Source organism: Kogia breviceps, chromosome 11 (assembly GCF_026419965.1).
Source record: "Kogia breviceps isolate mKogBre1 chromosome 11, mKogBre1 haplotype 1, whole genome shotgun sequence".
Classification (NCBI taxonomy): Eukaryota; Metazoa; Chordata; class Mammalia; order Artiodactyla; family Physeteridae; genus Kogia; species Kogia breviceps.
Window position 1 is genome coordinate 99739495 of NC_081320.1, and position 24696 is coordinate 99764190.

The following is a 24696-nucleotide window of genomic DNA, read 5'->3' on the forward strand; positions in this document are numbered from 1 at the left end:
CTATTTGACTTTCCACAGTTTTCAATATTTTTCTAAACAAAGGACAGGGAAGTTGTGTTGCTTCTACAATCAGAAAAGTATTAACTTAAAGAAAGCAGACAAGCTGAACACTGTAGTCTGTTATTTGGCAGCTCCCGTAAAAATTAGCCGATGCATCATTGAGAGTTCCACTCAAGCAAGCCTGTTCTCAGTGGGTTTCCTACCCTCATATTTTATTTATTCTAACTTTTAACTTGATCTCCTTCTGGACTGTAAAAGCACCCAAGGTGTGGACTGGTAGATGATTCCAGTATTTGCTCTCCTTGTTTTTCTTATAATAGCAGAACCCCCAATATTTAGCTGGACATGCAGCCAATCAGAATAACGTTGCATCCCCCAGTCTCCCTTGATGCTATAGGTGCAGCCGCTCAACAAAGTCCTGGACAGCAGAACGAGAGCAGAAGTGATGTGTGTGACTTTTGTCAGTACGGGCATGACAGTAAGACCTCTCCCTTTCCTCTGAAATTCCAGGATAGCTCTATGCTATTTAAAACACGTCTACACTGCAACACTGGTGGTCCCCATCCTGGAACATACTAGCCCTGACTCAGGGCCCCGCCATCACCAGACGTGGCTTCCAAGGGGACATTTGGGCCTCATGGTAAATCACTTCCTGGGCCTTGGGGCCAGATGGGCAAACCTAATCTCTTACAAATCCCACGGGGCTCCACTCTCTAATACTTCGATCGTTTCTTGCCATCACCCAAGAATCCCTTAGCTTTCAGGTTACTACTTACAAATCCTCTTTGTTGGGCCATTCTGTCATGAAAGACCCAGCTCTTCTTCCCCAGTCCAACCCTCCAAACTACCTACTAGCAGCCCCCTATAAACTGTGTGGCGCTGAAGGGTGCACTTTCCAAAGTCCTTAGAGCTTGTCTCTGAGTTGCTTCCCCCACTCAGCATCCAGGCAAGTGTATTTATTTCTGTATTTGCTTTAGCGTCAAGCTTCCTCTCCCAAGACACCCCTCCTGGGTGTGCCTTGACCCACACCGTGGGTGCAGAGTACAGGTGTGCAAAGCAACCTAGAGTAGCAGATGATCTCTGTGCTGTAGCTGGTGCTCAGACACCGGCCCATGGATGCCCGCACTTGTTTGTCTGGGATTGGCCCCTCCCATCCACAGCTAGTGACCTGAGTCAAGCCCTCCTGTCTTGCTTCATTTCCTCCTCCTCCCCTCCCTTTGAGATCTCCACTGGTTGAGGATATTGACAGTTTGAACCCAGCTGTGCTGTGCGTCAGGTGGAGGGCACCCCCAGCCTGGCTCTAAGCACACCCGACCTGTGAAGGCCTGAGCCATCCCTCCTGAAGTCACGCCTCCCTGCCCAGACCCTTGACGTCACGCTTCTGTGCTCAGAACCACACAGAACCGCCACCCCGTGGGTATTTAGATAGGTGACCTGCTCTGTTTCTCTGATTGTCAACATGCCCAAAGCCTGCTTTAAATTTTTCAGGCATTCTTTGCCTCACAGTCATTGAAGATGAAGTCTCCTTGGGTCCACCAATACCTGGTACGCAAACACCAGAGCCCTATGATACCCCCATCAGCTGATGCTTCTCTAGGCCGCAGGGACTGACCGTTGATCCAGCTTCTCAGGGGGATGCCAGTTAAAGCTCAAACATCTCCATTTTTAGCCCAGGAGTCTCAGCATTAGAAAATATCATGGGGTTTCTGCTCAGCAAAGGAAACAATCAACAGAATGAAAAGGCAATCTATGGAATGGGAAAAAAAAAAAAAATACTTGCAAACCATCTGATAAGGGTTCATATCCAAAAATATATAAGGAATTGCTACAAATCAATAGCAAAAATAAATTCTCACAAATAACCCAGTTAAAAATTGGCAAAGGACACGAATAGACATTTCTCAAAAGAAGATGTATAAATGTCCAACAGATATATGAAAAGAAGCTCAATATCACTAATCATCAGAGAAAGGCAGATCAAAACCACAGTGAGATAACACCTCACACCTGGTAGGGTAGAGATTCTTGAAAAGGCAAAAGATATAAGTTGGTGAGGGTGTGGAGGAAAAGGAACCCTGGTACCTTGCTGGTGGGAATGTAAACGGCTGCAGCCACTGTGGAAAACAGTATGGAGGCTCCTGAAAAAATTAAAAACAGGACTACTACATGATCCAGAAATCTCTCTTCTGGATATCTACGCAAGCAAAATGAAATCTGGATCTCAAAGAGATACCTGCCCTCCTGCGTTCATTGCTGCATTATTCACAATACCCAAGATACGGAAACAACCTAAGTGTCCATTGAGGAATGAATGGATAATAGAGTGATTGTATTAAATATTCAGCCTTTAGAAAGAAGGCAATTCTGTCATGAGACAGCCTGGATGAACCTGGAGAACCTTATGCTTTAGTGAAATAAACCAGATTCAGAAAGACAAATGCCGCGTGATCTCACTTGTATGCGGGATCTAAAATAGCCAGACGCATAGAAACAGAGAGTAGAAGGTCGGTTGCCAACAGCTGGCGGGGGGGCGGGGGTGGAAATAAAAACATGTAGGTCAAAGGTACAAGCTTTCAGTTATGAGATGAATAGGTTCTGGTTATCATATGTACAGCTGGTGACCATGGTTAACAATACTGTATTATATACTTGAAACATGCTAAGAGGTTGGATATGAGGTGTTCTCACCCCACATGCATGAAAAATGTAACTATGTGAAGGGACAGATATGTTAATTAGCTCAATTGTGGTGATTATTTCACCATGTACGTGTAAATCAAAACATCAAGTTGTATACCTTAAATATACACAATTTTTACTTGTCAGTTATACCTCCATAAAGTGGCAGAAAAAAGGACTGATTTAGGTGAACCAGTCATTTCTATATTGGTAATGGGATCACAGCCTGGATGCCCTTTGGCCCCTGTCCTTTGCCTTTTGCCCCCAGCACTCTGACAGTATAGCCCCCATGTCATTCCCACTCCAGAAGATAGCTTTCGTTTTCCTAGAAGTGAACACTTGGAGACAGGCCATAGCATCACCTTCCACAGCCCTACCTCTTTCAGGAAATTCATTTCACCAGCACCCTTTAAGTCCCAGCAGAACTATCATATGACATTATTTCTCCAAATTAAATAAAATCTGGTCCAAACGTCTCTTCAACTGACTCACTGCAAATGAATCATCCCTCCTAGACTTGAACAAAATTCCAGAAGGTTCTAGATGTGGCCCAAACATTCAAGGAAGCCTTCTCAATTCTTCAGCCCTGAGTGTCCCACAGATAAACCCTCTCTTCACCCCCATGCTCTCTTAGAGGTGGGCTGTGTCCGAACTGAGTGTGGAAACAGGGCTTCTTTGGCATTTTCTCCAAGGCCACTTCTCTGTGTTCAGTATCCTCACATCCCCCAGCATCTCTGATGTGAGCAGCGCCCCTGGGACTCACTGGGCAGCAGCCACAATGATGTCAACAACAGGAAGTCATCTCACTCTTCACCCCAAGACATCCTCTGCCCTCACCTGGTCTGGCCATTCTCGTCTCTCATCGCTGGAAACCCCACGTCTCCGTGGTTTCCTCCACTGGCCTGTCCAGCATAATTTTTCTCAGTAAGCCTAGGCTTTCAAAAACAAGGCCTTGAATCACTGTCCAGCTGCCTAGATGCTTCCGCTTTGGGCCCTATGGCACGAAACCATTAGCAATCCCCGAGGCAAGAGAGCACACACACAGTGTTGGCTGTTTTCTCAGGAAGAAAATGTGTCCACGAAAGGGGAAAAAATACGAAGGAAACCTCAGTAACTTGTCCTGAAAAATTACATTATTAGCACTGTTTCTATATTTAGTCTGCAGGTGACGGTCCAGGACCGGAGCAGCAGTTACACCTCTTCTCCCCAGCCCTGACTGCTGATGGAAGTACATGCGTCAGCAAGTGTGACCTCAGGGGGTGGGCTTGGCCAGTGGGGGGATGGGGGGGCCCCTGGGACCAGCCTGTCATCTCTTGTCCGGTTGTTCATGCGTGAGTAGGTTGCGTAATCTTAGTTCCTCTTCTGGCTTCTCAGCGTTTTCTCTCCCTTCTCGAGTCTCGCAGGGGTAAGGCTGCTGGATGAGTGAGGCGCGACTCTGCAGGGCTTGCTGGCCCCTGGGGAGACAGGCCACCCTCCCACTGGGGCTCCGGGCCTGTTATATCCAGACATCAGCAGCGCTGAGGACAGTGAGATCTCAGCCTCTACTATCAATTCTTGCCATCAACTCACTTTCCATCAGGTGAGAGAATCACCCCCAGTATTATAGCTAAGCTTTCCTTTGGGTAGCACGTGCTTTGTTACAAGGATAAAGGCCAGCAGGCCCCCCGAGGACATGATGGGCTGCAGTAAAGGATGGTCAAGCCGTGCTAACATGGTTTTGGGTGGCCTGGCACCTGGAGTGATGCTGGGGGAGGCCTGGAAGGCGTGCCCTTCTGAGACTGGACCTCCTAAGCGGACGCCAGAGACATGCTTCAGGCACAAATGAGACAGCAGGGCTGTCTTTATAAATCGCAGCCTGTGGGCCTTTTAATGTGTCAGTGCAGCCCAGCCGTTAACCATATTTAATTGCTCTCTACAGTAGGTTCCATAGATTATTATTGCACCAGTCATTTTTCAAAGATCCTTGTTAGCACAAGACGAGGCAACACAATAAACGGAGAAAGAGGAGACACGGTCGGAAGGGAAGCTGTCCGGTGGGGCTCGCGTGGGTCCCCTGGCCCGGAGAGGAAACCGGCGCCGCCATGATATCCACGTGCCAGGCTGCGCCCTCCCTGTGCTGAGCGTGAGACGGGAGAGGCCGTCCGCTCTTCCCCTTTGCCGGCCTCCTTTCCAGCTGTGCATATGCCACCTCCTCACACCCCAAGCTGAGGCCCCCCACACCTGGCCGGAACAGAAGCCATCTGGCGGCCACCAGCATCCACATCGGAAGATTCTGGAAGTAGCAGCTCACCATGGACACCTAACATGGACAGTCCACCCTTCCGGCGGGTGCATGTGCCTTGTGTGCCCACCCCGTCCAGGGGCCTACGGGAGGCGTAAGATCCAATGTCAATGAGACCCGTCCCTGCTCCCAGGATATTACAGCGCGGGAACGAACGCGACGGAGGCCAGCAGCCGTTCTGTCCAAGCCGCTCACTTTCTTTCAGGGACTCTATTTTCCATTTTGTGATTATCTTCTTTTTAAGTCCTATTGTTGGAACGCGGGCTACGTTCCTTTACTTCCCCCTTTATGTTGCGTTTCGAATGATCAGAGGTGCATTTTGATGCTCCCTTTATCTGTAGGTCCTCGGATGTGAGACCTCCTTTTATTGAGTCTGTTCAGCCTCGAGGTGGTGAGTTTCCACAGGTGCTGTGAGCTCATCTTCCTTCGGAATTGTCCGTCCCTGGAGTCGCAGAGATGCCCTGACTTGTGCAGGAGCCTCTCCTGGGGCAATGATCCTTCCCCCGGGACTGGGCTTTTGGGGTTACAGTCAGTCCCACATCAGCCTTCACATTCCATTCCTGCTCAAAATTTCCAAATAGTGCAGACGGTGTGAATTGAGCGCCCCCTCCCCCACCAGGCGTGCCTGGGGTCCAGAGCTAACATCACCTGTCATTCTGCCTTCTGGGATATGGAAGGCCAAACACTGCTGGTTGCTATACAGACACAGGAGCTCCATCCCTATTCCTGGCTTTGCAAACCTGCTCCCCCGGTTCTCAGTGCGCATGGTACCTGCAGGCTCCCTGGACCCCCTCAGGCAGCTGTCCATCCCCTAAGATGTCTTCCTGGTCCCAACAGCTTCGGAAGATGCTTGGCTTCAAGCCCTGCTTATACCCTTTATCTTTAATCTTCCCTCCTCCTCCAGCACCGGAACATATACCTTTTTCATGCTTTTTAAGTACACCTATGGCATTTTCAAGATTATTCAGTATTCCTTTGTGTCTGGAACACAGATCTGCGGATGTGAGAGAGGAGGCTATACACTGCCCGCCCATCTTCTTCACACGAATTCATCCCCACTTTACAACAGGGGTCCTAGACCTTGCAGAGAAAGGACAGTGCTGGCTGCAGCGCCAGCGAGAATCCAATTGAAATCACGTTATTCCCGGTCCTAAAAGCACAGCGGACCCACGGTAGCCTTCAAAGCAAAGACAGAATAACGTGAAAAGAGCACTGGCATTGGCGTCTGAAACTCTGCTCTGAGGCCCTGTTTTGCCCCTCGCTGTGTGACCGTGGACCCTTATTCTCACGGGCTTCAGTCTCCTAAGCTGCACCAGGAACATTAGAATGTCTTCCGGCGGGAGTGGGAAGGTTTATGTGAAGTAGCCTCGGGCACACCAAGCACAGCACTGGCATTGGAAAGGGCGAGGGGAATGCTGGTCCGGCATCCGCCTTGTGGGGCGGAGTCTGCGATGTCTGTCTCCTGGCCTGAAACCCAGCAGGCCGAGCCCCTAAGCGGGACGTCACTTCAGGCAGCAGAAGGCAGGAGGCGCAGAATTGGAGCCTGAGTCTGACCACACAGCCCCTTCCCTTCCCATTGGGGGTCTCAGTCCTTCCCCACCTGACGGAGCAGGACTCGCTCCAGCTTCTGCAAATCCGCTTCCCCAGCTCACCCAGTGAAGGGCAAATCTGCGTGTTCGGTGACCACTGACCGGGCTTCCTAAGTGGATGTGCCACTTCTCAGGGGCCTTGGGAGAGCCCGGGCCTTCTAACACCTGTGCCGCATCTGCACAGGGGGCGTGCCGGGGCCCTGTCGTAGAGGAGGCTGTGTGAGACGATGCACGCTTTGAGCCCCTGGTGCAAAGGGGCTTTGGCACGTGAGTCCCTCTTCCAGAACTCTGTTAAGAAAAGCAGGAAGTCCTCTCAGCCAAACACAGAGGTCAGGTGACCCAGGTAACCATCACTTCTTTAACTTTGTGTGTGTTGCTCCCGTTTTGAATCCTCGTGGGCTGATGCCCCATCCCACCCTCACCCCTGCCGCAGTGGCCAAAAGAGGCCAAAATAACGCCTGCCCCAAAACTCACTTCACAGGTGTCACCTCAACCACTGTAACATGGAAAACATGCTCACCGTGTTTGCAAAAAAGGAATGGTCAGGCCCTGCCATAGTGCCTTCCCTTCTAAGCCACAGGGTGGCTGTGTCCTGGGGGACCATGTGACATAGTGATTAGGGCAGATTCTTCCAGCCAAGCCACCCCCTGGTCACAGTGTCTCAGCTCCACCACCCGGGCCAAGCCACTCAGATGCCCTTGTACCCTTGTACGTGAAGTGAAGGTAATAAGAATTACTTCAGCGTGTGCTTCTGAGGTTATGCATGGGAAGCATTGATAAGAGTACTTGGCAAAGAGAAAATACAGAGAAGATTGTACCCATTAATATTACTATTGTTATAAAATAATATTAATAACAGAATCTTCTGCAAATGTCATAATAATACATATCAAAGGATCATCTATGGCGTGTTAGTGTAGGGTTATTGGTTGTAACGAAGCTCCCACTCAGGTGTGGGGTGCTGTTGGTGCAGAGGCTGTGCACGTGTGGGGCAGGGGGTCTATGGGAACTCTCTGTGCCTTCCCCTCAATTTTGCTGTGAACCTAAAACTCCTCTAAAACAATAAAGTATTTTTAAATAAAACAAAAATGAATTAAAATTACCAAAGCATTTGTTTTGAAATACGTTGTCTGTGAAAGCTCTGGTGTTATGAAGTTAGATTTTGAGACATAAAGAGCCCAGGCTGCTGAGAAGTTAGGAACAGAGGTTTGAGTCCTGAGCTGGTCCCTGAACCTGGCAAACTTGGGGAGACGCCTCCTCTCTGTGAGCCTCTCACCACCTCTGGCAGGAGGGATGGGGGCTGCTGGGGTTCCTCTTCCACCTGCGATGTTCTAGGGCGAGGCTAGAATGCCGATGAGAACAGACCTCAGAGTTTCATAGAGAGCCAGAGCAGCCCAGAGTTTCTACAAAACCACACAAATGTGCTTTGGGAACGTACAGCAAAGCACATGCAACGGCGCGGGGTCCATAACTCAGCATATGTGAAGCTCATAAACGAATGTCATAGGAGCCGGGGTAACATCTGTTCTGTGGGACCCGACAGAGGGGATTTGGACATTTGAGAAGAGGCTCTGCAGATCCTGCAGGCAGCCCTGGAGCATGTGGGCGGCATTTATAGTGGGAAGGTTCTGGCTCCCCTGTATTTCCCTAACTGTACACATCTGATCCCAGACCACTTGGATGGGGGCCCCGGGGTGGGGGGGTGGGCGCAGGCTCTGCTGAAATGAAGCCCCTCCCCGGAAGCCGTGAACAAATCAGAGTGCAGCCGCCCCCTGTGAGGCCCCCAGTGTCTGCTCGCACCACCCCTTCCCGGCCGCGTTACAGAGGGACCGGCCCCAGCAGGAGGAGCCGCCTGGCCTGGTGTGTGCCCGCCCCAGAGGCCGGAGCCCGCCAAGGCCCCAGTGTTCCCCGCTCCTGATCAACCCCACGGTGGCCTCCTCCAAAGAACGTCCGTCTCATCTCAGATCAAAGCAGTGCTTTCTCCTTTTCTTTAAAAAAAAAAATAATAATAATAATAATATCTCCAAGAGATGAGATGAAGTTAAGTTCATCTCTTCACGTATGAGCCTTAGGTAACTGAATATTCACCGCACACCTAAAGGGACGTCCTCGGCCAGTGGGCGGTGGTCCTCCCTCCCTGGAGTGTGTGGTCCCTGGACAGCAGCCGTAACAGCGCGTGGTGACGGCCCGAGAGAGGGGACGGGGAGATGGTGAGAGCTGCGTCAGGTCTCTGACAGCCGGAGGTGAAACACAAGCTGGGGCTCCGACCGCCTTAAACCCAGTGTCCGCTGAGACTCCAGAACACTGCTCAGGATCTGTGACCCCAAAGGCAGCTTGCAGGAGTCCCGATTAATCGTCAGAACACGTCCCCTGCAGGTCCTGACAGTGTCTTCATTTTCCCGGTGGGGAAGTGGAGGTGAGGAGGTCGAGCACAAGACGCCCGTCAGCGGCGAGGTCGCCCTGTGCACGGAGCGTGTGCACGGAGCGTTTGCACGGAGCGTGGGCGCGGAGCGTGCGCACGGAGCGTGCGGCCTTCCCTCCCGCGGCCTGGGGAACAGCAGGGGAGGCAGCCCCGGCGGAGGCCCCTGGGCAATTCCAAGCCTGGTGGCTGTGTCTGTTGGAGACCAGGACTCTGCTCCCCTGCACACCGCAGCGCGCGCCAGTCAGAGGTGCCTACTCTGTGCCAGGAGGAGCAAACATGGTCCTAATTTCCTACCAGCCACGCCATGACCGTTTACGGAGCATCTTCCGAAACCCAGCAAGATAGGGTTCCCTGTTTGAATCTTTCAGAAGAGAAAATCCAAGCTTCAAAAAGCTAAGAGACTTGCCAGATGAAACCCATCCACCAGATGTGGGAGGGGAAGCCGTGTCCCTCCCACCTGCAGACCACACCGTCCTCCTGGCAGCCTGTGCCTCCAGCGGGGCCCGGGGAGCCAGTCTGTGCAGCACGTGGGTGCTGCCTGCCGCCCGCTCCTGACGCCCAGGAAGAGACGGTCTCCCAGAAGCCAGTCTGCCCGTCCCTGGGGCCAGGCAGCAATCGTGCCCTGCACAGGGCTCTGTGACTGCAGTCCGTGGGTCATCAGCAAGGTAAATCCCCTGCTGGAGCTTTTGATCCGTGGTCTGGTTTACTCATTGATTCCTTCAGTAGACAGTGTTAACTTGCTACTTAGGACACCACCTGCATCTAGGCACTGGGGATTTAGCAGCAGGTAAAACAAACAAGCATGCCTGCCCTCGGGGAGCTTACAGTCTAAAAGGGGAAACAGACTATAACCAAATAAAGAGCAAAGGATATGGTAAATCAGGCAAGGGCTGCAGATAAAAATTAAGGGGGAACCTGGGTGGAGTGTGTATTGAGGAAGGCACAAGTTAGTATTTTAAACAGGTGCCCAGGAGGCCCAGAGGAGGTGAGGGAGAGACCAGGTAGAAATCTAGGGGGAAGAGCATTTCCCGTAGAAGAAATACCAAGTGCAAAGGCTCTGAGCAGGAGAGCACCTGACTGCATATAAACAACCAGAAATTAGCAGGAAATTGTAAGTCCTCTCAGACAGAACATGGCATCTCAAACTAATTTACACTAAGGAGTAAAAGTCTGCTATCCAGGGACTTTGATGTCATTGTTGCTGTTTTCACTCGTGGTAGGGCTGGGTGAGAAGAGGTTACCTCGAGCCAGAAGGGGTAGAGAATAAATAAGGGGAATTGGTACAGGATTGGAAAAGTATGTTTCTTTGAGCACAGGCATCCTTGAATTCATCCAGTCATCTTGGAGTGCACGCAAATAAGAAAGGACACGAGCTTTCCCTGAAGGGTCTCTTTGCTCCTTGAAGAGGAGACTGGCCAGCTAGCAACCATGCTATGAAATTACCAGTATTGGACTGCAGGCCTGGAACCGGGCCATGCCGTACAGAAGCCTGGGAGGATGTGGTTAGCGGGGGGAGACATGCTCTCTTGAGCTCTTACTTGGCGAAGACTTGGGTAGACCGTCTTCCCTGCATACCGACCAGAGGAAGCTTACTTGGCCTCCTCCTCCTTTTCTCAAGCCTGTTGGCACTGCAGGAGGTGGCTGAGATGTCCCTGGCTGTGAGCACAGCTCTCTTGAGGACACCCTGTGGCTCCCATGCCTCCCCCCTCGCCTGGCTGGGGACCATGCAGACCAGTAGCCTGCACCAGTGCCAGCCCTCCGGTTAGGGCTGAGGAGCCAGCTTGCCTTGCTCCACCCTGGGGAGCAGGCTTTTCCTGCAAAAGGAAAGGAACAGTCTCACAACAGTCCAGCGGTGGGTGCTCTCCAAGGTTCTCCTCAGGGGACCGTTGGGACTGGCCTGGCCCAGCAGCCCGCGTACAGCAGAGCTGGCCCGTTGGAGGGATGGTTCTAGCGCCCTGCCCTGCCAGTAGAAGGGATACAGATTTCCTGTGCAAGTGTCCTTTTGTGGTAGCAGCCTTTCCCGCGAGCTGGACCATTCAGGGAGCAAACTCCTCAGCACCCAAGATGGCAGGACAGCCAAGTTCCCAAATAAGGACAAAAATCGGTCCTGGAAACTCCTAGTGAAGTTGGCTGTCAGGGCAAAGCTGTTGCCCGATTCCTGCCTGTCAGCAGGGAAGGGAAGCAGGGAGGGGGCTGACGGTCAGGGGAGCCTGGGGCGATCACCAGTGGACCCACCTGGGGCACTAGGGGCGAGAGGTCACGTGGCACGTCACCCCAGCTTCCGAGCGGAGGTTCCATGAGTGCAAGGCCTGAGGCTGGGGGGTCAGGAGCTGTCCACAGCTCCGGGTCTGGCCCGGCCCCTGCCGGCTTGCCTTGTGACACCTTCGGGGCACAAAAGGCACCCCGTGAGGATGTCACATGCTCACCAGCAGAGGGTCCATCCAGGCAGTGGGCGGTGGTCCACAGCTCCTGCTGCCGGAGCCGGGCCGCACGGGCCGAGGCGCACGCCTTCCAGGAGGCGTCCAGGTGAAAAGATAAGGGGTTTCACCCAAAAGCCACACAGCAAATGCAACAGGAGTATTCAGGGTCCAGAGGCGTGACTGGGCATCTCCTTCGCAGTGTTGTAAGCTCAGCCTGTCCGTGCTGACCCTCCGTGCCCAGCTCTGCAGGGAGCCTGTACACACGATTCGAATGAGAAAAGCTTACTGAGTGCGCCCTGAGGAAGGTGTACTTGGCTTGAATCTCTTATGTGATCACCTTAGTTAGTGAACTACACCTGTGCTGGCCTTTGGTTCTCGATTTTACGACTCAGTTATTTGACTGTTGGTCACAGTCTTCTTTGGGGATTGTGAACAAGGCAAATGATGAGTTGAAGCTTTTCAGAAAAAGATGTTAGTGTTAATCTCTGTGAGTCTTACTCCTGTTTCATTTTTTGTTTGCGAACGCTTTAAAACTCTTGACTTCTGTTAAGTATCCAGGCATTGCTTAGTATCTTAGAGACGATTTTCAAAAACAGAGGTGCTACAGAGCCTCCATTAGGTGGAAAAGCCACCTGCCCTCTCCTTACCATGTCCTCCGCCACTGCCTGAGGCCAACTCCGTCCCCCCTGGGGTTTCTTTAGCTCTGGGTGGCTTCACCACTCCAGCGGCCCAGGAACCTGCATGCCGAAGCCAGCTCCGTCGTTAGGTCAAGACCCAGTGCTGCTCCCGCCTTTCCTGACCAATTCTCCCAGGCAGAGTGAGGCCTTCCTCTGCCCCCATAACAGCTCTCAGACGTCTGTGTCTCAGTCCTGGGTGCATGATCTCTGTCCCCTTGATGACAAATGCTGACGGAAAGTCACCGTGCCTTGCTCAATGCCATGTGCCCCCAGCTTCTAGCAGAATTCTGTGAGTGGCAAGTGGGTGGAGAGGCCTTGCCTTCACGAAGCTTTCAGTCTATGCAGAGGCCAAGCCAAGGAGCCGAGCGCAGAGGGGGAGCAGGGCGGTTCTGCCGACCGCCACGAGGGGGCGCGCCAGCCAAGTTCCCTGCCCCGTCTACGCGCTCATTTCAGACGGAACTGGGGGCCTTCGCTGCACCTGGGTTTGGGTTGAAAGGCAGTCAGCGCCGAGCGCGTGCCCTCCAAACCAGGGATGACAGCGATCCTTCTAGAGGGTCTGGGAAGCAATCACAAGAAACTCACTAGAATTCACGGCGCTCTCGGCCTCACACACATGCACCCAGTTTGCTTCTTCCCCAGGACCTCTGCTTCCTAGAAAGTCAGCACAGAGGAGAGAAACCATTGTGTCAGGACTGATGGGGAGCTGGGGACACTCAGATCTACCAGAGCTGCTCCGTCTGCTGGCCGGGCTGCTGTGCCTGGGCCACGTCTCTCATCTCTCTAAATGTCACGCCCCTCATGGGTTAATAGGGAAAACCAGAGACCTACTACCTCGAAGGTTCTCGTGAAAATTGCAAAATCCTTGTCAATAAAGAGCATCTGGGAAGCACAGGAAGCGTTCCAGACCATTCGCCGCCACATCTATTCCTACGATTTATCACCCCTACGAACAGCACCGCCATTACTAGGACTACTGGTTCCAAAGGCCGAGCGCCTGGCGTCGAGCTTCCTGCTCTCCCCACGCTCATCTCTCTCTCGGAGCAGCTCCCTTCACCCCCTGACACGGCAGTCTGCTCCAAAGTGCTTTGAGCGGGGACGAAAGGGAAGAGCAGGTCTCCCCGCTTCCCCGGAGCCCTCCAGCTTCTCACCGAGAAGCCCTCCCCCCTTCCATCCTCAGGACACGGACGACAGGCTGAGGATGTTGGTGACGGCCAGACAGCCCCGGGGGCCGGTCACTGCACCCTAACAATGGCGAATGTCCTCCTCCTACCTGGGGACTCAGGTCAGCAGCAAACGTCTCAGCAGCACAGTCCTCCTATTGGATCTCCCCAGCTCCGCGTTTATGTGTGAATCTTATCATGATCGTTCGGACAGAGACCTGTGGCTTTTGTCAAACCGGAAATGGACTTCGAGGGGACCGAGCAACTGAAGCGCAGCTCAGCAGCCTGCTTTGGTCACGTCGTCGGGGGGAGGCCAGACCGGAGCCAAGTCTCCTGCCCCGCTGCCCTCACCGCCTGCAGGCAATGCTCTCCTTGTTGGAGAAACGGTGGGGATCCAGGCGAGGGGAAATGCTAGGGACACCCACCTTCTCCCCTCTGTGTCCCTGGTGCCTGGAAGGGCAGATGTCAGGCCAGCGTGCGCGTGCCCACCCTTCAAAGGGATACCGGGGATCGCTGGGTCCCCCCCGTCAAAGACCAAGGGGGGTCCCCGGACACACACAGGGCTCCCAAGAGCGGCCGGCATGGGCCGCCCAGGCGCGTGTTTGAAGATGTCCTCATGACACATCGGCCTTTCCTTCTTTCCCAGACCAGCAGCCATGCCCCGTGATTATTCCAGAAATATAGTTCCTGTTTGTGAATTGTAGACTCCGGGATTCCTGGGGCAACGGTCCCCTGATTCCTGGTAGACCTCATGCCACAGGCCGGGCAAGACGTTCCCTTTCCTCTGGAGGAAAGGAGAGGAGGGCATTGACACAGGGGACCCCATGGACATTTCCTGCACAACGTGGGCACAGAGTCCGGGGCTGTCGGGTCTTGATAAAAGCCCGGGCTCTGGAGTCAGCAGAGCTCCCCTTGAGCCTGGGCCCCATCGCGTGCCGTCCGTGGCCTTGGATGAGTTACCCTACCCCACGTGCCGACATTTCACCGCCTGTATGTGCAGAAGACCGTGTTCCAGACCAGGTGAACTAGTGCAGTGCCTCTCGCCTCCTAAATGTTCAACACTCGGCCTTACGATGACTTCACGTCACCCCCAGAATAAACTCCCAGATGGGTAAAATCGTGCAGAGTTTACGGAAAGGAAGCTCAGAGAAACGAGGACACGGGGCAGCCCTGTAGCACAATTGTTAGGTCATAAACACCCTGTCTTCCACAATTCCAATTTGTCTCTTGCAAAAACAGCACATTGAATATTTAAGAAAACATCATATTTAATAAAGGCGTTCCACAAAGGACCTAGGAAAGCGAGGCAGACCCTCCATTTTTTGCTAGGATTTTATGTTTTTCAACATAATTTCATGATCATCTCATTAAGCAGACTTGGTTCAACCAAGACTGGCTGGTTCAGCTTAGTGTTCAAGCAGCACTCAGGTGCTAATTTCATTCCCGCCAGTGACTTTTCCTTTTTTTTTTTTCAAGCTTGTTTACCTGGGAAGCCATGTGTAGCTAAAGAAAATTCCCGCAGGCGAGAAGGAGGGGCTGCCGGGCGGCTCTTCTGTGTAGTATTTCTCCAAACCCGAGTCCAAAATCTCCAGGCCCCAGAGGTTTAATTACCATGTGCAGCCTGCTGTTTGGGGGAGGGGCTGGCGTGGGAGCCCGGGCCCTCCCTGCCCACGCTGCTGCCACAGCCAGGGGTGCAGCGGCGGCACCGGGACAAAGAGGGGTCAGAGCATCTGGCTGGGAGGCTGCATTCAATTTGCAACTTGAAATGGAACTTTCACCTTTTCCAGAAAATTCTGCGCGTTCGAAAGATTTAACTTTCTCTGCGCCCCTCCCGGCCAAGAAGGAAGAGGAATTGCGGCGCTGATTTTAGCACAGAGTGTGAGGGAGAAACCTTTTGGAACCTAGCAATGGGTTTTTGTTTTGTGACCAGCTCCTGCCACAAAAGGGGACCCACCCCTCCCCAGCATTCAATTAACCCTATGTGAGACGGCCAGGGGATTAGGAAGATGGAATCAGGCCCCATTCAGGAGGTTCGGAGGGGGGCTTTTTCAGAAGATTCTTCGGAACAAAGGTTGCCAAACTAAGTAGCTTTTTTTTTGTTGCTTAGCCCTGCCCTATTGTTACCACAAAAGCGACCTTTTCCACTTAATTGGGGCTTTAGAATTCCACCTCTATTGTGTTTGTCTATAAGAAACACTCTGCAGAGGGGCCGTGTCAGTTTATGAATATAAGCATTTCTGCATTGGGTGATTCCAAAGCTATTTATGTATTTGGATCCATGGATATAGGTTACTCTAATAAAAATATTCATCATAAAATACTCATGGCAACAATAATTAGCTTCCATGTATTGAGTTCCTATTATGTATCCGCCGGGCACTGTAATCAACGCTTGGGGTATTTTGTTTCTAATGTCACAATTAACTGGTTACAGACCAGAATTAGAAAGTTCCAGTGGCAGGGAAGCCAGCCCACACCAGCAGCCAAGGCCGCACTCTCCGGCCCACAAGACGTCATTTACAACATGTTTCGGTTCTGTGTTTTCTGCTTCTGCCCTAGATGTCCAGTGAGGTTGTGAAGCCTGAACAGACAAGGGATTAAAACGTGCATCTGGGGCTTCCCTGGTGGCGCAGTGGTTGAGAGTCCGCCTGCCGATGCGGGGGACGCAGGTTCGCGCCCCGGTCCGGGAGGATCCCACGTGCCGCGGAGCGGCTGGGCCCGTGAGCCGTGGCCGCTGAGCCTGCGCGTCCGGAGCCTGTGCTCCACAACGGGAGAGGCCGCGACAGTGAGAGGCCCGCGTACCGCAAAAACAAACAAAAACAACAATAACCAAAAAAGTGCATCTATTTGTATATACAGCTAAAAATGCAGATGCCTGTAAGGGGCAGAGGGGAAGCACAAATGTGCACAGGGGAGCTGGTGTGGGGCAGCAGGGAGTGGTGAGGCCTGAGGAAAACGGGAGATGAAACACCTCTCAAAGACACTTTCATCCAAATTGACTGTATTTATTTCTAAACACTAAGCCAACCTCAGAAAACAGCTCTGGGTCTGGATTTGGGGACTGGATCTCCCAGTGGGAGAGTTCTCTGCTCTGTCGATGGTACCAAGCAGATGTGATAAATTTGGGACCCTCCAACCACCTCCCACCCACAGACACGGTTAGGTACATGGGGCTCTAAAAGCCAGGAGTCTCCAAGTTCAGGTCCGGATCTCTGGCTTCCCTGCGACTCTGGACCAGGGGGCTTCAGCAGTTGGCCTCAGATGGGGCAGAGGCTCCCTGCTGCAACCGTACCTGGCCCACTTCACCCCTTTGTGCTGGTGGCCTCGCCTGCGTGACTACTTGAGTTTGTCATCTCTGAGCTGAAGAGAGAGAGCCTCCCAGGGACTACTTTTCTATGCTCAGGTCCAAGGTGACAGGAGCCCTCACCTTGGTCTCCTGTCACAGGGAGAGTCCGCACACCTGACTCACGTGCTGAGGGCTGCAGAGTCTCGAACTCAGTAAAGCGTTGGAGGATTCGAGGGCATCCAAACATTCATTTTATAAATTTTATGTTATGCCAACAGCAACAACGACAAAAGCACCTATAGCTACAGGGTGTCGAAGAAGACCCTACTTTCACTCTGCTGGCTGCGTGCATGAGCCTGGATATTTTATACCTAAAGTATCACAAGTAGGTCGCCACTGATAGGCCTCCTCCGACGGTGCCTCACGTCATCTATTTAAACTGGACTTAGAAAAACAGGAAGTAGTCTGCTTTTACAGAAAGTGTCGGACTTTCCAGAAAAGTTCCAGCAAAAAGCCTGGATGGATTCTCTGTCAAGGGAACCCAGGCTTTGTCTAAGATGGGGGGCCGTGAACCCCCTGCCCTTCCTGGGTTCCCTTTGGTGACCCACACCTTGTCATTAAGCCCATCGAGGGGCTTAATGCCTGTTAGTAGATCAATCGAGTATTTGAACCATTAAATGGAATCTGGACATTCTACACCATTTCATAGAGTGGAATATTCACGTCACAGCCGAAATACTTCCAAGAGGTGGAAGTTAGGCTTTGAGTGATCTCACTTATTAGTACAATGGCCGACGGGTGGCCACGAAGGAAACGGGCAAAACCTCGTTGCATCCATTGACTGAGAAGCTGCAAACGCTCTGTTATAAGCGCCCTGTCTTTAGTTCTCCCCAGACGGCCCTGAGTCCTCACGGGAATCCAGCTTGGTCCATATGTTCATGCACATAAATACATAAAAGTATACCTTTAACCAGCTCCCTTATTCATATCCCTAGTTCTCTCCAGATTAGAAGAAAAATATTCACACGGAGAACCATTGCTATTATTATAAGGAAATGTACCAAGAGTGGAAGAAATAAGAACTGACAGTTGACAGGGGGGAAAAAAAAAGATGCAACGTTGAGAACCATCCGGAACCAACCTGAAAACTCAAGAGATACAGCAGCTTAAGGCTGTTCAAAAGAGCGGAAAACCTCCCTGCAGAACCCTGAAAATAGCACTGTACTACATCACAATGTATATGATGTTTGCTCTTAGGAAGAAAGAAAGTTGCATAATTAATGTTAAAGGATTTCTATACAAAATGGTCAAGGCTTTAGGCTTTCTGGGGGAACTCGCATTTCCACACTGACTCATCTCCTTCCCATCTCACACGCCGGACGTCTTCCTGGTTTTAGCCATTAAATCACTTTTTTCCTATAAAACTATGAAAATCGTGTAGGAGAAGGCATGGAATGGAAGGCAGCCTTCCGCACCCCACAGCCCTGGACCAGATCTTAGAGACGCCGCCTCTGTGGTCGCTTCCCGGTGTCCACGCCGTCTCAGCGCGGACCCCACGGACGCTCACCCTCTGCTCTAACCCCTCTGTTCCGGTCAGGCTACTGCCACGGCGCCAAGGCGCAAACACGCTAGGGGAGAGGGTACAGCGGTTCAGATGAGTGCGCGGAAAGCCTCGTCCCAGGTGGGCCTGGCAGCTGCGGTGACACCGAGGAAGAATGTCCGGCCCGGTCTGGGTCAGGACCAGAGAAAAGCCTTCGTGGGAGCAGCAGTGATGCTTCACGTGTCGGGGCATGAATAGTCGTGAGCTAGCAGGGGGATAAGGGACACCGCATCTAAGCAGGCAGAGCTGCGTGAAAACAGCCCGAGGGAGAGACTTGTCGTGCGTACGTGCACGCGTGCAGGACTGCATAACATTTTCTATTATTACAGTAAGAATTTTGAGACAGAGAATGGCAAAAATGAGGCTTGAAAGGCAGAGCCAGGCCCTGGGGGTTTTCATGTCCGCACAAAGGAGCCTTGACTCTGAGAAGCGGAGGCCTCATCAGGGCCTCTCCCTGGTGCCTCCTGCTGGCCACCGGCTCTGGGAAGGAAGGCCAGTGGATGGCGGGTGGGGAGAGGGGGGCAGGAACTCAGGACAAAGCCTGCCACCCTCAGTGGTGTCATTTTAGAGCTCCCCAGACTTCACCTGGTTTCCAGCACACGGCCTGGGCCCCGGGGCCCCTTTGCAAGCCAGCCCCGGCCCTGCACAACTCCTCAGAAGGTCAGCTCTCAGCCCCGATGTTACCCAAAGATGACTCTCACTGACTGCTCAACTGGGATGGAAGCTCTTATTTATAAGATGTCACCTCGGGGCTTCCCTGGTGGCGCAGTGGTTGAGAGTCCGCCTGCCGATGCAGGGAACGCGGGTTCGTGCCCCGGTCAGGGAGGATCCCACATGCGGGCCCGTGAGCCGTGGCCGCTGAGCCTGCACGTCCGGAGCCTGCGCTCCGCAACGGGAGAGGCCACAGCAGGGAGAGGCCCACGTACTGGAAAAAAAAAAAAAAAAAAAAAAAGATGTCACCTCGGTCGCTTTTCCTCACCGAGCCCCTCATGGTTGCATTTAGCTGCTTGTTTCAGGGAAGCCGAGGTCTGAGGATGAGGAAGGATGACGGCAGCCTCCAGCCTAAGACCCTTTAGAGCAGGAGGGGCAGGGGCTCCACAAAGACAAGACCCAGCTGCATGTCGCTCTGCGGAGGAAGGGCAGGAGCCACAACTCTCCAGGGAGCACAGACTCCACCCTACTGCGCGCGGGGACCACACATGGTCCAGAGCCTGTGAGACCTCTCCTGAGCCTTCCTCCACAGGGATGCTCCACCCCGAGGAGCTCTGGGACCCGTCCCTGCTTTGTGAAAAGGAAGACATCCCCACTCCACGAGATGACAGAGTGTCTGAATGAGTGTTGGAGTATTTGTTTATGAATTTCTCCCACTTGCCCACCTTTCCTTCTGGGCAAAGCAGAAAGCTGGGGGAAGAGACAAGGTGTGGAGTCTTCGTGCGGTCAAGCTGTAGTGATGACCTTTCATCCTTCCCTTTCCCTAAACATGCCACCACTCACCACCCCCATCCCCATCCAACCAGCAGGAGTCCTGTGGCCTCCAAAGGCCATCGCCCAGCCACTTCTCCCCTGAGACCAGGGCCCTCCAGGTCCTGCCAGGTCCTTCTCAAGAACCTTCTAACCCGTCTCCCCCCTGCCATTCCTGTCCCCCAAATTCATCCTTCCCCAGAAGCCAGTGATCTTTCATAACACCAATCAGAGCATCTTGTCACGATCCAGTTCTAAAGCTTCCCAGCAGCTCCCCTGCACGCTTTTCATAAAACACAGATTCCTTACTTGGCCCTGACCTCTGCCTGACCTCTGCCTGGACCACAGCCTCTCCTTCATCTGCCTCAGCCACGCTGGCTGGCCTCTTCTGCTCCTCCCACAAGCTGCAGGGTCTACCCCAGGACCTTTGCACTGACTCTGCCCTCATCTGGGGATGCTCCTGCTCCTCATGTTTCATCTCACTCCCGGCTCAACCCAGTGCTTACATCCTAAGTAGCCTATCTTGACAACTTACTGGTCTGATCTTCTGTCCCACCTCCCCTGCCTAGCGTATGAGCTCCCTGAGAGCACAGCTCTTGTCTTGTCACAGCTTGTCCTCAGTACTTAGACTGGTGCCTGGCACAGAGCAGGTGCACAATAAATACTTGTTCAGTGAATGAAAACAGGGAGTCAGAGACAACATTCATAACTTTCATCCCCACACACTGTCTTGTAAAGAAGAATATGTGTTTTCAAAATATTCTCCACCTTTACAAAGTTTCGACAACTTCGTTCTGCTGCCCCCTTTGGAAACGACCTCCCACCTGCCATGCCGGGCAGGGCCTTGAAGGACTTCTAAGCTCTTCCTTAGAGCTTCAGGCAGCGTCTGCTGATGGACAGGAACTCTACTCAGCTATCAAGTGCCTCTCTTTAATATTGATAATTATCCATCCGTTCTTGTCACCAAACAAAAAGCTAAACACTTCAGCATCTCTTGCAGATAAATGAAGATACAGACGTTAGGTAAGTAAGAGGTTAGAGAGCGAGGATCAAAGCAAAGCACCTGAAATCACGTCTTTGTGGTGCTGCCAATCTTGGAAAATCGTTTTCCTTCTCTGGACTTCAATTTCCTCACCTACAAAAGGAAGGAAAATGCTGAAAGAATTTAGATGAACGTGTATGGTTATTTCTGGGAAGGTCATGCTGCCATTAAAGTATATTGTAAGGAAAATTGAAACGATAAAGGAAAATGATCACTGTAAAAGTCAGGACTCCAAAATAGAAAATGTTTCAAATTATGTAGAAAACTTTTCAATTATTTGAGAAAAATAATGAATAGTGAGAGGTATTATCTATATACATTGGAGGATCATGAAAGGTTTTTATTTTCATCTTTCCTTTTTCTTTATTCTCTAAGTTGTAATCAATAAGTATATAATATTTTCACATCCCCTCCTCCCCCCAAAAAATTAATAAACCCGAAAAGAAGCCAACTAACCAGGGAACTGCTAAATTCCCTGCTTTGCCCTGACAGCCAGCGACTGCAAGCTTGGAATCCATGTGGTTGTAGGATGATCTGTGAGCGCTGCTTGGTGTGAGGGTTGGTGAGAAAGCAGACCCAGGAATGGGCCTCCAAACACTGCATCCCCTTTGCCCCTAGGGCTGCATTTAGGGATGAGAGCCGGAGTCTAATGAGGCCAAACAAAGAGCGCTCCGGTTGTGCTTGAACTCTGGGGAAAGAGGTCGTCTCTTATTATCGCGTTTACTAATTAGAACTGTCAGAAGTACCATCCTCCCCGCCCTATAAGGAGTGTTTGCTTGTGAATAAAATCAACTGAAAAAAATAAAATAAAATAAAGCAGACCTGAGAGACAGGAAAAAAAGAATGAAATGCACATAAATGCCCACAGATTTCTGTTGACTTCATTGAACCCCTGGATTCAGCTGGGAACAGAAGCAAAATCATATTTTGATCCTCCTGGTTACCTGGCCCAGTAAATGTCCCTTCCTGTCTACACCGGTCTGAGACATATTTGTCACGAGGCAGATTCTGACTCATAGACCCCACCTGTCGCCTGCGTGTTCTAATTGCCTTCCTAGCGAGCCCTGTACCAAGTGCGGCAAAGTCCACCAGGATGGCGCCAGGGGACGAGGGCACCCGCCCAGGTGCCTTTCCTCGTGTGCATGGCTAATGCGGGCAGGGCTGCCTGTGCACCCCGGGCCTGAAGGGCCACCTTCCAAACCAGAGGGCCTCGGACTTTGACTCGGGGACAAAGTTAGAGTCTCACAGACCTCTCTCTGCCTATTTCCCATGTCACAGCTGCAATGCTCTGTCACATGAGAGCAAAGCAATGCGGGGAATGAATGCTTGAAGCAACGCAGCTTATTTCCACTGGAGGCTTGGCCATCGCTGCCCGCCCGACTCTCCTCTCCCGGCTTCCGTCTTTAGCTCAGGGCTTCAGTGTCTCCTTTCCAGACCAGGGCAGACCCAGGCTGGCAGCCATGGAACCAGAGGGAGGCTTTCGGTGCCCTGGACCTGGTCAAGTTCCCTGCTCGGCCTGCTGAGCTGTAGCCCCCCGCAGCCCCCAGGCCTGTTTTCCGGACACTGTGTTCCTGCTTTGGTCCCCTGAATTTTTTCTTGGTTTCCATTCCTGGGGAAGATGATGAAACCCTTGGAGGCTCCAAGGTCTTTCCCAGAGGTGGACACTCTTGCTTTCTACATATGGTCAGACAAGGTTCTCCTTACTGTGTGCCAGACTCTGGGTGTTCCAGGATGCTGAGCCCACAGCATGGACTGGCCGGGGGTGCAGGTAATTCCAGTGCAAATTCTGGCATAGAAACAACATAGGATGCTTTCAGGGCAAGAAGAGAAACATCTACAGGAGCCCCAGAAGGCTTTTTGGAAGAAACTGCAACTGAACTGGGTCTTAAACAATGAATACAAGTGGTACAGGTTGCCGGAGGGTGTGTTATAGGCTGAGGGTCCAGCAGAAACAGACATGTGATGGTGACAGCATCAGGGAGACATCAGGAAGCCCTGAGCGGGTGCTGCGTGAAGCGTGGAGCAGAGAGTCCAGAAACGAGACCCGAAGGGCACAGGCGAGCGAGAGACAGAGATCGCAGAGGCTGGAATCAGCCTGGTGGGGTCACAGGAGGAAGTCACAGGAACACAGCCCTGAAGGCGGTGAGGAGACACGACGGTGTCGATCAGGAAAGCAGCAGTCACACCTGCCTCTTCAGGAATTCAGCCAGAGGTGCCACGTGGAGGGATTTGCTGCCCGTTGTAAACAGGTATGTGCTTGATTATGAACCCTGTTTGCCACAAGGCTTCCTGATGACAGACCCCCCCCCCCCCCAGGGGATCGGACATCTTGGAGGCTGTGACCGCCGTGTGGGTGTGGCTCAAGGTTTTCGGACCGTTTGCCCATCGTAACTGGGCTTCACCCAGACTGTACCCCAAAGCCCCCGGTTCACCCCCACCTCTCTCCGCCCCTGAGACCTGTCACTGGATCTCACTTCACCCAAAGCGCAGGCCGCCTGGGCCATGGCACCGACTCAGCGCCCACATTCGCCTCAGAGCTGCTCAGACGCCTACTCAGGTCAAAGCCACACACGACACACGACTTTGCTCATTTTGCAGATGGTCCGAAAGGCTAATGGACTTCCCTGCGATGGTAACGCAGACGTCACGGCCTTTCCAAGTTCACACCCATAGTTTGTCGTTACGCTTCCTGCTCCAAGCACTGTCGGTCGCTGGGTAACTTGTAGGCACGCAGATCACCAGATCCCATGCCAAGCGCTCAGCACACAAAGGAAAACAGGACACAATTCTGACCCCAAGGACTCAAACCTGTCCCGGCAAATATTTCATCATGTTTTTCCCGAGATCACATGGCTTCCTGGTAACCCCAGGATGTGTTCTGAGTTAGAGCTCAGCACCCCAGACCCCCAGGTCTACTCCAACGCCGCCATCCCAGGATTAATCTGGGGGCGCCGTGAGAAATCGCCTCTGGGGACGTGCTAACCCGACCCTGGTCTGCTGCTGACCCATCTGAGAGCCTGCGCTGGAACCCCCCAGCGGCCAGATTCCCTAGGAAGCAAGCTCCCCGGTGTTAGAGGTGGCTTTCTGACCAAAGCGCACCATCAGGCGAGCTCATGCTTCTGAAAAAGGAATTAGAGAAAAGGCGAAAGGCGTTCGGCGAGCAACCTGCCTGATATAGCAGCGTCTAGTCCCAGCAGACTGACTTTCGCTCGTACGCACACGGCAGAGACAAGACCCCACAGCCGGAAGCCTCATCTCACCTGAGCAGGGTCTCAGCCGGGCTTCCTTTGTCACTGCATCAGTGGGCTCCCAGCTGGGGGAGTTCCGTGCTCTAACCCGCGGCTTGCCTGGGAAATCACCAGTGCAGCTTCTAGTTTCCTTTCGCAAGGCGATCGTCAAAGCATCCTCCGGGCTGCAGAACGAAACCCGGATTTGGAACCCTCTCCAGGGCTGCCCGGGGTGCTTTGGTTGGCACACAGCGACGTCTGAGCCCCAGCCAGACTGCTGACCTCGCACTGGAGCTGTGTGATATAACTCTCTCTCGCACGGGGGGGTGGGGGGGCATTAACTCTCTCGTCCCCAAGCTCGCATCCCTCGTGTCTCTCCAAGATGCAGGCTCCTGCGATGCCATGGTTCGGATGCCCACGCTTCTCTCTGCCAGGGCTCCAGCCGTGCAGGGGTTCACGATCCATCCCCTGCAAACGACGCCAGCCAAGAATTCATCATTTTCAGGAATGATTAATTCCAAGGCTCTGTTGAAGTTCCTCCTCTTTATTAATGAAGCCAATTAAAATATGTTTTCAGCATTAAGATATCTGTAAAGATTTGAGTGTTTGCCCATAAATACCTATTCATCAGAGTCATTTTATTCTTTAAAAAAAGTCCAGCAACCATTCCTTCATTCCTGTTTGTCATGTTCTCATTTGATTTACAAGAGCTTAAACTCCATATGGAAAGGATATGGTTGACTGGGGAGACATGGATATTTTTTAAAAGGTAACCACATAGGGCATTAATATTGCACATTAGAATAGGGATTATGTTATTGGAGGGATGTGGAAGGCAGAAAGGACATAGAA

At 52.3% G+C, this 24696-nt stretch overlaps 1 long non-coding RNA gene across 3 annotated transcripts in view; it reads right to left on the minus strand.

Annotated features, from left to right (window-relative positions):
- LOC136792192 (uncharacterized) overlaps positions 1–24128 on the minus strand; it is an 84517-nt gene extending 60389 nt beyond the window's left edge. For all 3 annotated transcript variants that reach the window (XR_010835658.1, XR_010835659.1, XR_010835657.1), the window contains exons 1-2: positions 23878–24128; positions 20639–20710 (exon numbers count right to left, since the gene is read on the minus strand). This is a non-coding gene — a long non-coding RNA (uncharacterized lncRNA). The remainder of the gene's footprint in view (positions 1–20638; positions 20711–23877) is intronic.
- Positions 24129–24696: the final 568 nt, after the last annotated feature.